Source organism: Trachypithecus francoisi, unplaced genomic scaffold (genome assembly GCF_009764315.1).
Source record: "Trachypithecus francoisi isolate TF-2019V2 unplaced genomic scaffold, Tfra_2.0 Lachesis_group4, whole genome shotgun sequence".
NCBI classification, from domain to species: domain Eukaryota; kingdom Metazoa; phylum Chordata; class Mammalia; order Primates; family Cercopithecidae; genus Trachypithecus; species Trachypithecus francoisi.
This window is the reverse complement of record NW_022681469.1, coordinates 36,439,868-36,453,705: the sequence shown is the minus strand read 5'-3', so window position 1 is coordinate 36,453,705 and position 13,838 is coordinate 36,439,868. Positions and strand designations below refer to the sequence as shown.

General features: G+C 33.1%; 1 protein-coding gene across 22 annotated transcripts in view; it reads right to left on the bottom strand.

Moving 5' to 3' along the window:
• CADPS2 (calcium dependent secretion activator 2) overlaps positions 1-13,838 on the bottom strand; it is a 578,042-nt gene that overhangs the window by 411,857 nt on the left and 152,347 nt on the right. The gene's annotated exons all lie outside the window — the stretch shown is intronic.

Genomic DNA, 13,838 nt, shown 5'->3' with positions numbered 1-13,838 from the left:
CTCATATAAACCATCTCAAAGAAGAAAGAACTTGCTCAAAAAAAGAGTTCTTGGGATGGAAACTCTAATTATTAAAATAATATTTCCTAAACATTATGCTTTAATTAAATACTGCAGTCTCCTCCTACCTCTGGAGCACTGGACTATTTCAATTCCAAATAATCAGTGAATACTTGAAAGCTGGCTGAGTAGAAATAAATAAAATAGGATTGTCATACTAAAGGTGTCAATCAGACCTAACGAGTCATTCTAGAGTTAACCATTTTAAAGACAGTCAATATATGCCATAATAAAACCACAATACCATTAAATTACACTTTTAGTTATAATTTCTAGATGTAATTTGAGAGGACACATAAAACATATCCGAACAAAATTAAAAACACACGAACACAGTATTAATGCTGTTGTAACTGTATATTATTAAATATACCTTGACAGTAAATAAGGTTTCAGGTACTGTGAAAGCATAAAAGAGAACTTCATAGAGATGTATGTATATATACACATATATATGTATGTAGATGTATCTACATATACACGTAGATGTGTGTACGTACATATACACATGTGTGTATGTATACATATGTATATGTAGATATATATGTATATATACACACGTGTATATATGTACACACATGTATATGTACACACATATGTATGTATATGTGTATATGTATATACACACGTGTGTATATGTATACATACACACACATATATGTATATAAACATATACACATATATGTATGTATATGTATACACAGAGAGAGAGAGAGAGTGAAACCTTGGGGTCTTTTAATATATCCGTAAAAAGAATATACCTGCTATAATATTCCTAAAAGTGAATCACCTAGTTTCAGATTGAAAACTGAATGTTCATAAGATTACTGCCATACATAGAACCACCGATGACAGATAACAAGTAGAATTGATTATTGCTGTTTTGACTATTATTAAATTTACTGATACAAAGCTGGGGTTTATTTTTTTGTACATCAAAAATGGCCAGATATTGGCAGTTTCATATTGTTTAACAAAAGAGCTATCATTTGAAATATACATGCCAGGTATTGTGTTAATTATGTTAACATGCTTAATCTTAATTTTCACAGCTTCACGAGAAATTCGTATATCAATTTCTATGTGCATAATATTTTCATTCTGAGGTGGGCATCATCACATTCAAGTCCTCTAGATTTGTTCAACACCAAAAGGAAAACTTAAAAATCAGCACCCCACTCTGAGCTGGTAAAGCTGGCCAGGACAATCCTAATAATTAATTACTGTTTATAAATATGTCTCTCCTAGTAGACTGTGGGCTCATGGAAGTCAGGAACCTTGCCTTGTTCATCTTTTTATTTCCAGAGCATATGGCAATACCTGACTAGCACTTAAAAAAAAGTTCATTTAATTATTTACTCAGATAGATTGATTGCTTAGTGTCTACTATATGTTCAGTGCCGTATAAGCCATGGTATCCTGCTCTGATGCAGCTTATAATTATCAGAAAGAAGCACACATGATAATATAAATTAAGTGCTGAATTGTGCAAAACTATGGCAGATACTTGTGGGAAAGCAATGCTGTAGGTAATAATAGTAATAGCAGCTCACATTTAGCTCAGGCAGTGTATTTAGCAATTTAACTTCATTAACTGATTTAATCATCAACCATCCTTGGAAGCAAGTACATTATTATCTCCATTTCACAGATGAATAAACTCAAGTACAGGAAGGTTACATAAACACCATCACTCACACAGATCTGGAAGTCCAATCCAGATAGAATAAAACTCCCAACAGTTTTTCACCTGTTTTTTTTTTTTTTTCCATATGTTTAAATTATATTTCCTCTGTGCTGAAACCTCCACAAGTCCTGTAAGTCAGTGATTTCTAAACATTTTTAAATCATGAACCTTTTGGGAATCTGTTGAAGCCTAGTGATTGTGATCTCTTCTCAGGATTATGCTTTTAAACGCATAAAAATAAGTCCATAGTACTACAGAGAAAAGCAGTTATAATGAAATATAATTATAAAATTATTTTAATAAATTTGTGCTATAGTAAAATGTGTTTCTATGACTCATTAACAAACTGTAAAAAGGGATTTAAGAGTTTAAGAGTAACGTAGTTCCAGTGTAGTTCATGAACACAAACATATTTTGAGAGAGCTACAGTGGAATGTAATGTGATATGAAAGTTTATGTGTTTCTTTTAGTGATAATGACACAGGCACTGCTAGTACTACTGTAGTTTATTGTTTAAGTCATAATATAAGAGAATGCTATATCTCATAGGTTAGTGAATATAAGGATCTAATGTTTTCCCATCCTAGTTCACAGACCCCCTGAATTCCATCCAGATTAAAAATCCCTGTTTGCAAACTGCAACTCATCCATTTTACTGTGAAAACATCTCTTTTATATATATATATAATATATATATAATATATATATAAAATATATAATATATATAATATATAATATATATAATATATAATATATATATAATATATATATATATATATAATATATATATGCATAGGCGTGTGTGTGTGTGGTGTGTGTGTGTGTGTATGTGGATGGATGGATGGATGGATGGACGGATAGATAGATGGATAGACAGATAGACTGATTAAGGGGGTATAAGTGTAGTTGTGTTATATCATGGATACATTGCATGAACCTTCTGGGCTTTTAGTGTACCCATCACCCAAATAGTGTACATGTATCCAATAGGTAGTATTTCATCCCTCACTTCCCTCCCCCTATCCTCTCATCTTTTGAGAAATGCAAATTAAAACCACAATGAGATAGCATCTTACACCAGTCAGAAAAAGTCAAAAAATGGCAGACACAGTGGTTCATGCCTATAATCCCAGCCCTTTGGGAGGCTGAGGCAGGAAGATGACTTGATCCCAGGACTTTGAGGCTGCAGTGAGCTTTGATCACACCGCTGTACTCCAGTCTAGGCCACAGAGAGAGACCATGGTCTTGCCTCACATGTTGGTTACGAATGCTGGGAATGTGCCCTAATTCACACTGAAAGAGGAAGTACTTAAGAGCAAGGTAGAACCAATACGCCCTGGAGGATGCCTGCATGATACCGCAGATAGCAGATACCTATTTATAGGATAAATTCATACACATTTTATATCATCCCTGTATCCCTAAAAAGAGTGGTATCTCCTAAACAGCTTGAATTTTTTTTCAAATAGTGTTTATTCAAGACACTAAATTTTAACTCATCAGCTTAACCACTCTAAATAAAACTCTCATTCACCAATCTGGATTCAGATGCAAAAGAATGCTTTTCTCAACGTTCTTATGAAAATAAGATTCTCCATACTGTCTTATAGAAACAGTCAATGACAAAAATGAATATTTTTGACAATTTTAAGGGGGACTATGTCTTTAGTATGTTTTATGTTGTGTCAAATGAAAATTATCCTTCCAATAAGTACTTTGATAGTAATCAATATAAAATTAAATTTTATAAACAAAACCAATAGTGTACTAGAAAACAGATGATCAATGACTATCTTAGCTAGTCACAGGCTTGTGTATGTTACTTGTTTAATGCTCTATGCTTTCCAAAACCTTAATCTATCCATTTTTATGACAATGAAAGAGAAAAGCTTTAAACATGTCAAGGTGAAGCCAGCCCCCACTGTGACTGTGCTAACACAGGTACATGTGTTTTCTCTCAAGATCTCTCCCTGAAGCCAAAGAAAAGAGAAAAAGCTTTAAAAATAGAAGCTTAATGATAAAAAGAACTATTGAGTAAATCTGACAGAGGATTAGCAGAGGACATGCACGAAACTGACTTAAGAGTAACATTTGAGCAAGCATAAAACTTATGATGCTTTCAGGGTCATAGAGTCAGGGAAATTGGATTATTTACTCTTAGAAACTGTTTTTAAAAAGAACATAAAAGAAAATTGTAACTCTAAAATTAGGAAGAGCTTCCTGATACAAAAAAAAAAAAAAACTATCCACATATAAGATAGAGATCGCTTAATGAAGTGCATAACTAACTATAGGTGTTCAAAGAAACATTACTTAACCTTAAGCTGACAAGATAAATAAACGAAAATGAATAAAACTAAATAAATTCCTGAGGAAAGGCATTTAAAGTTAAAGAGCATTTCCCTGATTAATGAAGGAGTAATCCTGTAAAGTGGAATCTGGGATCAAATGGACTTCCCCATCAGAAAGCTGCAGCAGTGCCACAGCTCAGAATTCCTCTAAGTACTAACTTGGCATTTTTCCCTCATGAAAGATAGGGCTTTGCTGACGCTGGATTTAGTTAAAGAACCAAGGGTATCGGAGAGCCTGATAAACAAACGTGCCCTTCAAAGGATTATAAATAGGTATGAGCATAAATTCTTTCTGAATTGTGGTGCCAGTTTAAAGTATTAAGACTATGGCACAGCACAAACAAAAGCTTCTCAGATCTGTCAAGGTCCTGTCTTTGCAACGTGTTAGCTCTAAACTGAGCACCCTTTCCTTGGGCCTGGGAATTAGGGAATGCTACACTGAAGTAAATTGCATGTGCTTCTCTCTGTTCTTGGTGGCTACCTAGCTTGGACTAAATGCCTAGGCCATTGGTGAAATTGAGAATTTACACCAGGTTTACTCCACAGCCCACCTATATAGATGCACTATCCTTTTATAAGAATATAGAAGCAGAAGAAAAGAGAAGAATGAAGAGTTAACAGAGAGAAGTCTAGCCCTGCCCGCTGCAACAAATTTGCTAGGTAGGCATGCAAAACTGACACTCAGTTTCACCTAAAAAATGCAAGAAGAGAGAGGAAGAAAATGCTCAAACAAGATGATTTCCTCAGCTATCTTCAAGCAACAAAATTCTATAATCCATGCATTATCCAGTCTTCATAACAAAATGGTTGCCATCAAGAATGCAGGCAACTTTACAGAACACACTCACAGGTAGCAGAAACCCAGATATTGTATACAGCAATAAGAATCTCAGACATGAAAACACATTGTGCAAATTCTTACACAACGCGTAATTTAAAATGTCATCCTTAGAATATAAGAAAATATGAAGTGAAATACAATGGTTAATATCAAAAATAGCAAATACAATGTGATCTGCAGAGCTCAGTGCAAATTTAGAATACCACTTCTCATTATTGGTTATGGATTTCATCTGTGAATGTGTTGACTTCCTTTTTTTTTTTTTTTTTTAATTTCCTCTTGCCACAGGCTGCCAATCTTGGTTTACTTAGTGATCAGGCCTTTTCCAGGGCATTATTGCAAAGTTTAAAAGGTATTTTGACAGGTCAAACATCCCTTGAAGTATGAAAAGTAAATTTTTCTATTCCAAAAGAAAATGACAAAAATTTTTCATCAAAATATTTAAATACCAATCTTCCCAGCTCCTCTCTCTCTCTAAGCTGACAAACATAAGACCAGACAACGCAGTATACATTATCAAGACTAAAACAGTGAGGTAATTACATAAAATTTAAAAAGCCTGGGTTGGGTACAGTGGTTCACACCTGTAATTCTAGCACTTTCGGAGGCCAAAGCGGGTGGATCACGAGGTCAGGAGATCGAGACCATCCTGGTTAACATGGTGAAACCTCATCTCTACTAAAAATACAAAGAACTCCGTCTCTACTAAAAATACAAAAAAAATTAGCCGGGCATGGTGGTGGGCGCCTGTAGTCCCAGCTACTCAGGAGGCTGAGGCAGGAGAATGGCGTGAACCCAGGAGGCAGAGCTGGCATTGAGCCAAGATCGCGTCACTGCACTCCAGTCTGGGCGACAGAGTGAGACTCCATCTCAAAAAATAAAAAAATAAAAATAAAATAAAAATAACAACAACAACAAAAAAGCCTGAAAAGGCTCTTAGTTTTTACAAAGAAACCAATAAACAACTGCAATTATTTTTAAGTAAAAATGAAGAGTTGAGGTATAATGTTACGGGAAGAAGAGAGATAAATGAAATGATGCCAACCTGACAGCTGCTGGTGGACAATTGGAGCAGATATTCCCAAATTCCTTGGGAAGAAGCTAACTTTTGAAATCAAGTTCCTTGGTGTTCTAGACTAGGAAGTAAGAGTATCTATAAAGATTCAAAAACAATGACCTGAAGATTTGTCCTGAAAGTAAAGTACCAAGTCATGCTCCTTTACTTGTTCTTTACATTTTTGGGGACTGTAAGAATAGCCAGGATAAAGGAAGGGAGAAATACAAAGAAACAAATTAACATTCAGACACTTGTGCAACTAGAGGGAGCTTTGTTTTTTCAATTATATTTATTTTAAATTTATCTTTTGATCCATTATATTTGTACACATTCATGGGGCACTTGTGATATCCTCTTATAGGCATAAGGTAACACGAATGATAATTTTCTTACATTTGTAATGATCAAGTTAGGGTATTTAGGATGTCCATCGCGCAAGTATTTATTATATTTCAAGTCGCCTCTCTTCTGTTTTGAAAAATACATCGTTAACTATAGGCACCCTACTCTGCTATCAAACATTAGAACTTACTCTTTCTAACTGTATGTTTGTTTCCATTATCCAACCTCTCTTTACCCCCTATCCAACACCCACTCTTCCTAACCTTTGGTATCTATCATTCCTTTGCTACCTCCGTGTGATCAACTCTCTTAGATTCTACATATGATGGAAATCATGCAGTATTTGTCCTCCTGTGTCTGGCTTATTTCACTTAACACAATGACCTCCAGTTCAATCCACATTGCTGCAGATGATAGGATTTCATTCTTTTTTTATGGTCAACAGTATTCCATTGCATATATACATCACATTTTATTTATCCATTCATCCGTTGATAGACACTTAGGTTGATTCCGTATCTTTGCTATTGGGAATAGTGCCAGAATAAACAGGAGGATGCAGGTATCCTTTTGATATATTGATTTAATTTCCTTTGGATAAATACCAAGTAATGGGATTGCTGAATCTTATGGCATTTCTATTTTTAATTTTTTGAGGAATCTCCATACTGTTTTCTGTAGAGGTTGTAGTAGTTTACATTCCCACCAACAATATATAAGAAATCCCTTTGCTCCACATACTTGTCAACATCTGTTATATTTTTTTCTTTTTAATAATAGCCATTCTAACTGAGGTAGGATGATATTTCATTGTGGTTTTTATTTTTTCACATACATGTTGGCCATTTATATGTCTTCTTTTGAGAAATGTCTATTTATGCCCTTTGCCCATTTTTAGTGGTATTATTTTTATTTATTTATTTTTACTGTTGAGTCCTTTGAGCTTCTTGTATATTCTGGGTATTAGTCCCACCTTACCCCTTCTACATAGAGGAAAACAGTTTCAAAGCAATGGCATGAGTTGCACCAACATAATCAGCTCTTGAGTAGAACCTAAATCACAGAGGTACTAATCCATGAGGGGTGGTAACTGGAATGAAAAGGAGGAGCGGCAGAGGGAAGTATGATGTAAACCATTGTCATCAATGATTTATAATCATGAAAACAGAATCCAAAGGCGATAAAATGAAGTGTAGTCTCTACGTGAAATGTGAATGTATCTTTCATTCTAAGAGAACAGAAAATGAGTGAATATTGGAGGTAAGAAACTTACAAAAAAAAATGCAAAATACAAAAAACAAAATGAATAAAATAATCACGTCACAACAGAGGGTTAAGCATCTTCTTAGTGTATAAACAATGCCTATATGAATCAGTACGAAGAAAATGAACATGTAAATGGGACGCAGGACATGAACAGATAATTCACAAAGAAATATGAATGAGAATAAGAAATGTTAAACTTCACTAACAGTAAGTAAGTAAGTAAATAAATAAATAAATAAGGAAACCTAACAGTTGGCATTTATTTTATGATAATACCAAATGTGCAAGAAAAAAACAGCACTCATATATGGTTACGGTAGAAAAAACTGTTACTACTTTGAGGGCAATTTGATAATCTGTATAAAGAACTTAAACAGTGCTCATCACCCATCACCCAGTAATTCTACTTGCAGAAATTTATCCGAGATAATAAATTTAGGAATATGCACAATTATTTCAGCATTTACTTTTTAATAGTAAAAAATGAAAGTGTCTAACAAAAAAATGAAAGTGTCTAACAAAAGAAGTGTCTAACAATAAGCAGGATATTAAATAATATTTAGATACAAGCACACAATGATCTATTATGCATGTACTTAAAACCACATTTATAGAGAATATCTGATACTAAAGAATGCTCATGTCATATAAATCAGATTCCAGTTTTATACATACAAAACAGAAACACCAAACTGTTAAAAGGAGTTGCTATAGCTATTTGTTTTCTTTTTGTCTCTTTTTATAATATACTATTTTTAGAGCAGTTTTAGGGTGACAAAAACGTTTCTTATTTTAAATATTTCTTAAATTATCCAACATAAACATATACTACTTATATTAAAAAGTGTTCTTAAAATAATATCAAAGTAGAAAATTTCTGAATTTCAAAATTCAAGACATTTTGAAAAAAAAAAAAGGCCAGAATTAGAACATTTTGGGAGTACTTTTCCCCAAATTTCATAATAAACATATTGAAAATAATTTTTTAAAGTTTATTGAAGGGATGAAGGAATTTTTCCCATTATAAAGCATGAAATCTGAAGAGTAAATGGTGGTGGGGGTGGGGGTGGCAGCAACAAAGCTTATTTTAATATTTTTTTGGTAACTTTTAAAAGATTAAAATACATCTCTAACTCTCATTTATTCTTTGGGACCAAAATAGAACATAAACAAATGAAAACAATAAGAAAACTATACATCCTTTCTGAAAAGTTGTGAACAAACCCAAGTCACAATTTTTTTTTAAAAGCTCTAGCATCCATATTTTGTGCAATAGCAGAACTTGAAAGTTTGTATTATGCTGAAAGCAGCTAGTCAGCAACGTATACTGTCTTTTGGAAATCTACAAGAGAAAGACCATTTACTTTTCCACATGTCCACTACAAACCACATTGTCATTTGTTATATTTGGATAAAGTGCACCTGAATTCTGTGAAACAGAAGGAGGTATTTGATGACAAGAACAGCTTGGAAAGTAACAAACTGCAATAAACCTATGTTTACTCATCTGCAGAGTCAGCTGAAGTTTCCTAAACTAAAAAAGAAATAGACCAAAACCAAAAAACATGGTCAAAAACGAAGAGCAAACACTTGTAGAATTTGTGTCCATTTTAGGACTTCCTTTAGACAATGAGATGCTTAAAGAAAAAAAAAAAGTGAAGAGGAAAAAAAAAAATCCCTTTAATTAACAAAAAAGATGAAAGTACAGCAGAATCAAACAACAATTAGTAACCATAAAATTATCAAGATTATAACTGCCAACTTTTATTAAGTAGTTAGGTATGCTACCTGCCATTTCTTTCTTCTCTTCCTATTCTGGTCTGTCCCTCTAGCATCATGTCTGCCTACTTAGGCGGTTTAGATATTTGGGTCAATTTTTAATTATGCCAACTGTGTGAGAATATTGAAGAAATTTCACAAACATATTTCTTTATTATTCTTGTTACTTATAATACTTAAGGGCAGCTTATTAAATATATGATATAAATTATATTGTTACATAAAAATCATTATTATTCCTCAGTATATGCTTTTATGTAACATGTTGAATAGTATTCATAGTAAATACTAATTATAACTGACATACACACACAAAGACATCCCCCACCCAAGAAAACACCACATAGAAATATCCAAAAAGATCTAATCCTGGAATAATCTAGTTGAAAGAAATTATTTCCCTTAAAAAAATGTACCAAGAAGAAATGAATTTTGTCAAATAATGTGGAGAAACAGAAATATATCTTGGGTTTCATACCGAGATCCCAGGTGTTAAAGTAAACCAAATATCTGAAGGTACAACCACTATAAGAATAGACAGATAACTCTTTTTCTTTTTAGATGGAGTAATTGTCTATAGACTATATAGACCTACAATCAAGATGGAAAAGGCTTCTCATAAAAGTTATTCAGGAAATAGCAATCATAAAGCTGAGAGAGAAAAATAATAGCAAACAGATTTTGGGAAAATGTATATACTAAGAGTATGAAGGTATGTTTTTCAATTGAATTGATAATACACATTTATTAGGATTGTTCACATATATATTATTGAACAATATAATATAATATATAGTCCAGGATTAGATCTTTTTGGGCATTTCTATGTGCTATTTTCTTGGGTGGGGGTGTCTTTGTAATATATATTTGTGTATAATATATATTATGTATATATAATTATAAATATTTACATTATATATTATATATAATTATAAATATTTACATTATATTATATATAATTATATATTACATATAATCATATTTTATATAATCCTTCAAGTCAATCCTTCAATATACATTACATATAATATACATTATATATGCTATGTAAAATACATATTATATACAGAGTCAGAAATGGCTATCACAGCTAAAGGATAGTAAACATAATAATTGAGCAAATGACTACTTAAAGGTTATTAATAGTTGAAAACAGCTGCATACAGCAAACAATATATATAACACCCCTGAAAACATAGACTTCAAATGATAAGAAGCCACAAAAGATCACAGAATCACAGAATAACTAGGTTAGAAAGAACATGAAAGGCCAATCATGCTTCGTAAGTATCTAGCATCCTCAAGGAAACACAAAATCATGAAATTAAGAACAATCATATTCAAAAGAAATTTCATTACAATACAAAAGTAATACTTTTAGTAAAAGAGAATGATGGAGAAAGTAAGCATAAAAACAAGACCAAAATATACAGTTTCTAGATAGAGTAATAAATACTGTAATACCCATTCACTCAGTCAACAAGTATTCACTGAATATATTTGTGTGCTAAACTGGGGATACAATGGTATACAGAAATGGCTCTGCCATGGAGCACACATTCTAGAAGTTATAAGGTCTGTATCAATATGGTTCTCAAATGACCAAGTGAATCAAAATTATCAAGGCTGTGAACAAATGTGATCCCAAAAGAGCCAATCCTTCAAGATGGATCCCAAGTGGCTAACTAGGTTTATATTCAAATTAAGTAAAGTAGCCATTTGCTGACTAGAAGTCATACATGTTACTCTGAGTTCCCTGAAAATTCACACCTCCGTTTAACTTTGGGACTTCAGGAACCCACCTGAACCCACCAATCAGAACTCACCTACTTTGTCCAATCAGGGTCCAGTTATATCCAACCAATCAGAACTTGGTTGTGTTGACCAATCAGAGCTAAGCAAGTTTGAATCCTTTATTTCCATAAATGGACCTGACTGGGAACGTAGTGCAAAATCTTTCACTATGAAATCAGAGCCCATTGCTTAAGTCAGGGATTTCTAGGCCACAATAACCTATGATCACATCACAGCACTCTAGTCAGGGTGACATCTGAATGAGACCCTGTCTCAAAATAAATTAAAAATCAAAATTAAACAAATGAAATTCCTTTTCAAAGAACTTTTGTTTACAAGGCACAGGTTCAAAATTCAGATGTTGAAGCCCCATTCTCAGAAATTCTCATTCAACAGGTCTTGTATGGAACCTAAGAGTCTGCTTTTAGTCAGTTGTGGTGGTCTGAGGTTCTTAGCTCTGCTTTTAATTAGCTATGCAGTTTTGGACACAAGTCACTTAACTTCATGTGTAAAATGGGAATAATTTTCTTGTTTATAAGATTTATTCTAAAATATAAACATATATTTAAATATATTTTAATTTCTCTGATGAGACTACTAATAGATTTTGAAGTGCCCACAGTACCTGACATAGGTATATTCAAAATGGCAACTGTGAAATAACGATAGCATGCCAGAAATACTTAAAAAAAAAAAAATCTGGATTCACATTTAACTTGGATGCTTACCAAATATATAACACTGGAAAAGTCATTTAATCTCTGTGAGCTTCAATTTCTATTTATGTAAAGTGTAGGTAATAATATTTCCACTGTTTATTGCAAAGAGATATTGAAAGAACAAAAGTTAAGACTTTTCTGGTAAACTATAAAAATTACTATATAAAAGTAATAATACATAAATAAAACATAAAGATCGTGATCACAGCAAAATATGCAAAATATACTTCTAAAAAATGAAAGGCTTTTTGGGAAAAAAACTGAAAAGCAACTTTTCTACCTTATTTTTCCAACTAAATTTATTTATTTATTTATTTATTTATTCAAGAGTTTGTTGTGTACCAATTGTGTACTACCTAGAAAACAGTAACTCCACAAATGCACCTCAGGAATGCAGACTCATAATTAGGATCACAAATCTTAGCACCACTTTGAGACGTGCACAAAGACAAGTTAGATATAGTTTCACAACTAAACACTAGCTGGAAATATGAACAGAAGTATAGAAAACCCTCAGTCACCAAGTCAAACCACCTCTTCAACGCTTACATCTCTTTCTGTAACAATCTTAGCAGGTAGTCATTTAATTCCACTGGTTAGCAATCCACCAATTCTAAGAGAATCATCTGGAAAGCTTTCAAAAGCATGAATTCTGTAAGTCTGATTCAGAAAGTCTGAGACAGAACCCCAGGACCTGTTTTTGTAGTATGTTTCCCAGGTGACTGTGAAGGGCCACTAGAATCAAGTTGTGATGCTATACTCAACCAGTCCATTCTATTTGGGGGCACTACAACCAAACTCTAGATATATTAAGTTGAAGTCTTCCCCACTTCAGTTTCCAACTAAACCCTAGTTTTACTCTTGGGATTACATACACCACCACAAACCCAATCTGTCTATAGGCCAAATAGCCCCAGCTCCTTCAACTTACATAAGATATGTTTCAAACCTGATCACCCTAAATTTGTGCACATTTTTTATTCATATACGGTGCCCAGAAGAGAACATAATCCTCATGTAGAACACAATGGGGATACTCTCTCCTTCACTGGAGTTACAATATTTTTATTAGCACGGCTTGTGTGCCTTTTTTTTCAACCTGTATTCTGTTGAAATGTGTGCCTTTTTCTAAACTGTGTCCACATTATATTATGCTTACTTATTTTGAAATATTTTTAGATTTACACAAAAGTTACAACGATAGTACAAAGAACTCCCTCATCCCCCTGCTGACCCAATTTCAGTTTCCCTAACCTTATCATCTTAAAATATAGCAGTGCATTTATCAAAACCAAACATGAGCCTACTGTTTCACTAAAAACTTTTTATCTTTTTATACAGATTACTTTCCTGAGCTACATTTCCTTCATCCCAAATACACACTTTTGGCTTTTCTTTAGTTTAAGTACATGAGGCAAATATAGAAATTTACAGTTAACACTGTAAGATTCAAATCCTGAATTTTACATGATGAAATCTTCCTCTGACTCTTACAAGGGGAAATCTAAGGTCCTATATGTGTTAAAATTTTGAGCTCCTATACTTGTTAAGATATTCTGAGTCAAGGTCCAGTTGGACATACCCACTCTTGACATTAGATTTCTGTCATATACATATTTAGTCAGCAAAACTTCCATTATTTCATTTAAGTCAATAGGCTGAGGCTTGGGGTAAGGTAAACTTCTCTAGAGTTGCATTAATTAACCTCTGATTTATACCATCACTATTATAAATCCAATCAGTTAACAGTACATCCAATTATTTAATATTTTTACACAAAAATATTCTTGCCTCAGGTAAGTTCAGACCCACTGTATCTCCACATTTTCCCTTGTTTATTCGTCTTATATATATTTGCATATTATGCTTCTTCAGCTGAAAGTTGTTGAGTACCTGCACAATGAAAGGAATCCATTCCCTCAAATGACTCTGAAACGCTTAG